This window comes from Raphanus sativus, unplaced genomic scaffold, assembly GCF_000801105.2.
Source record: "Raphanus sativus cultivar WK10039 unplaced genomic scaffold, ASM80110v3 Scaffold1119, whole genome shotgun sequence".
In the NCBI taxonomy this organism is placed as follows: Eukaryota; Viridiplantae; Streptophyta; class Magnoliopsida; order Brassicales; family Brassicaceae; genus Raphanus; species Raphanus sativus.
Genome location: NW_026616433.1, coordinates 21,901 through 25,276, shown reverse-complemented (window position 1 = coordinate 25,276; position 3,376 = coordinate 21,901). Strand labels below are relative to the sequence as shown.

The following is a 3,376-nucleotide window of genomic DNA, read 5'->3' as shown; positions in this document are numbered from 1 at the left end:
GGGAAAACATTTCTATGGAAATTACTGTCTGCAACTATTAGAAGTCGAGGTGATATTGCTAAACTTGCTTCAGTGGCATGCTTCGTTGTTGTTACAAGGTGGTAGGACTGCTCATTCAAGATTTGATTCCACTAACCTGATGATTTCTTCGTTTACTATATCGCATGGATCTGATCAGGCTAATTTGGTGAAGGAATCATCACTTATTATATGGGACGAAGCGCCAATGATGAGCAAGTTTTTTGTTTTGAAGCACTAGACAGAAGTTTTTCGAATATCATGGGCAACAATAGCGACATCCTTTTGGAGGAAAAGTCATTGTTTTTGGGGGTGATTTTAGACAGGTTCTCCCTGTGATTAATGGAGCTGAAGAGCAGAAATTGTTTTGGCTGCGCTGAATTCATCATATCTTTGGGAACACTGCAAAGTGCTTAAACTCACCAAGAATATGCGATTGTTATCAGATGGTTTGTCAGTTGAAGATGCAAAGGATCTTAAGGAGTTTTCAGAGTGGATACTAAAAGTTGGGGATGGCAAATTAACGAGCCTAATGATGGTGAAGCAGAGATTGAAATTCCTTCTGAGTTTTTGATTACTGACGCAGACGAACCTATAGAAGCAATCAGCCAAAGCTGTTTACGGTGATTCTATTTCCCTTCAAGAAACAAGGAATCTATTTTTTTCCAACAAAGAGCTATTCTGTGTCCAACAAATGAGGATGTTAATATGCTTAACGAGTACATGCTGGATAGACTTGCTGGTATATTTTTATTCTTCTAATATGTTACTATAGATTCGAATTATGCCTAAGTTTTTAAAAGCTTAAGTTGTTTCTAATACATTTCTAACGCTAAACTTATTTTATTACAGGTGAGGGAAAGATCTATATTAGTGCAGATAGTATAGATCCATCAGATAAAATTTCTTTAAGCAATGAAGCACTAGGCCCAGATTTCCTTAACACTATCAAGGTTTCTGTTTGCCAAACCATAGCCTTAGACTGAAGGTGGATGTCCTGTGATGGTTTTAAGAAACATTGATCCGTCTGCTGGTTTAATGAATGGAACAAGACTCAGATCACTGAACTAATGGATTTTATGGTTCGAGCAAAGATCATAACTGGAGAAAAAGGTGGGGCGGACAGTTGATATTCCTAGGTTGTTAATAACACCATCGGACACGAGATTACCATTTAAGATGCGCAGAAGGCAATTACCTTTGGCTGTGGCGTTTGCAATAATATAAATAAAAGTCAAGGTCAATCATTATCTGAAGTTGGTATCTTTCTCCCAAGACCCGTGTTTTCACATGGTCAGCTCTATGTTGGTATTTCAAGGGTTACATCTAAAAAAGGTTTGAAGATATTGATTGTGGACAAAGATGCAAACCCCAGACCAAAACTATGAATGTTGTTTTCAAACAGATTTTCAACAATATTTGACATATTCAGTGATCAGGTATGTGACTTATATCTACATGCATGATTGAGTGATTTGTTTTTAAATTATTTTTCTGTTTTCATCATGATTCAGACACAGATGGAGTTCAAGAAGATTGGTTCAAGCGATGTCTGTTTTAGACTCATGATTGTTCTGTTTTTTTTTTGTTTCAATAAGTTTATTCTCTAAACCATTCATCTGTTTTGATTTTTTACAAGCTACATTGGATTTTTCTTGAAACTATTGAATTTTCACTATCCAGATATGCATTACTATTCAATCGATACTATACAGTAAACTAAAATCAAACTCAATGATGTATTTTAAATCCTACATGACTCTACAATTTCTCATCTAAAGAGAGTAATAATGTTACTAACCTTCATGTTCGGTTTCGTTCACCCGTGAATAGAAACTTCAAGTTAAACTTCAGTCCTGTATCTTCACGTCCCACCACTTTAATGACCTTGGTCCTATTAAAACAAGATGAAGAAAATATAATCAGTTCATCTACATAAAACGAAATTGTTTGAAAAAGGTATGGAAAGGTGAACTGATTGTTATAATATGTTTTATATATATATATACTATACGATAGATAAACTTAATAGATGACATTGTACTTATCTTCTCCTATGAAAGTGTATTTTGCCTCATCGCCCAAATCTCTTTAGCTTCTATCTTATTTCACAATATCTTATGTCCGAATAATTTGGTCCTCTATGTAGTTGTATTTATCGACCTAAATACAGGAGAAAAACAAAATTACAAAGTTAAAGTTTTAATTGACATAGCATAAATTATGAGAGTATAAACTTGATAGATGACATCATACTTATCTTTTCTGCTGAAAGTGTCTTTGCCTCATCGCCCACATCTCTTTTAGCTTCTATCTTATTCACAATATCTTATGTCCGAATAATAAAGTCCTCTATGTAGATGTATTTGTCGACCTAAATACAGGAGAAAGACAAAATTACGAAGTTATGAGAGTATATAATTCACAGAAAAGGAGAGAACCCAAAAAAATAGTAGCTAACCTTGAATAAAGAACAATTAGTTTCTCCTTCAATCATGTTGAGATTTTTTCTCTTGGTACTTTTCTCACCACGCAAATCAACATTCAATCTTCTTTGATTCTGGAATCACAAACAATCTTTTTTAAACATAGTCCAAGATTAAAAAAAAAACATAGTCCAATTAAAACTTACAAAGAAAAAAACAAGATCGAAGGTTTGAAAGGAAATACCTTGATTTGTAAATTAAACATGCAGATCTTCGAATGATTCATGAAATCAGATTTCCCATTCGAACAACCCTCCTCTGCTTCTTCCTCTTAGTTGTTAACTACTTTCTTCCTCTGAATTGTTAACGAGTTTTTTATTCATCTTCTGCGTTTTTGGATCTACAAAGTCAAACAGTATCCTTTCAAACAGAACAAAAAAAAAATCTTATTCTTTCCAAAGAGATTCAGCTACTCCATACCTTGATTCGTAATGATAAATCATCAGATTCGCTATTTCTTCACCATAGGAGGATTTCCCTTAGAGAATATGTGATTTCAACCGGATATTATCTGGTTCTTCATCTACATCGCCTAGAGAACACCGAAAGTCATAAAAGAAAACTTTGGTTTTTTTTTTTCAAACACCGAACGGTTACAAAATATTTGTCGATAAGAGGAGGATATGGGCCAATAGAAAGGGATATGGGCCAATAGAACACCTTATTTTGACTAAATAATAATGCCCCAAAATCGGGTTAATAATAGATCTTTTGGAAAACAAAACCCGATTAGTTTATGTTAATTAATTAATTAAATCAATTAATATTTTATGATCTGGGAATGATGTCATAATAAAATTTAAAATTTCACATCCTAAGTAATAATAGAGATAGATGATTAATATAGATATAATATTACACTTAATAGTGGT

General features: G+C 33.4%; 1 long non-coding RNA gene across 1 annotated transcript; it reads right to left on the bottom strand.

Annotated features, from left to right (window-relative positions):
- Positions 1-1,824: 1,824 nt before the first annotated feature.
- On the bottom strand, positions 1,825-3,062 carry LOC130503769 (uncharacterized). The gene is made up of 5 exons (XR_008940999.1): positions 2,925-3,062; positions 2,689-2,844; positions 2,480-2,578; positions 2,275-2,392; positions 1,825-2,181 (listed from the first exon to the last, which is right to left on the bottom strand). It is a non-coding gene; the product is annotated as an uncharacterized LOC130503769 (long non-coding RNA).
- Positions 3,063-3,376: the final 314 nt, after the last annotated feature.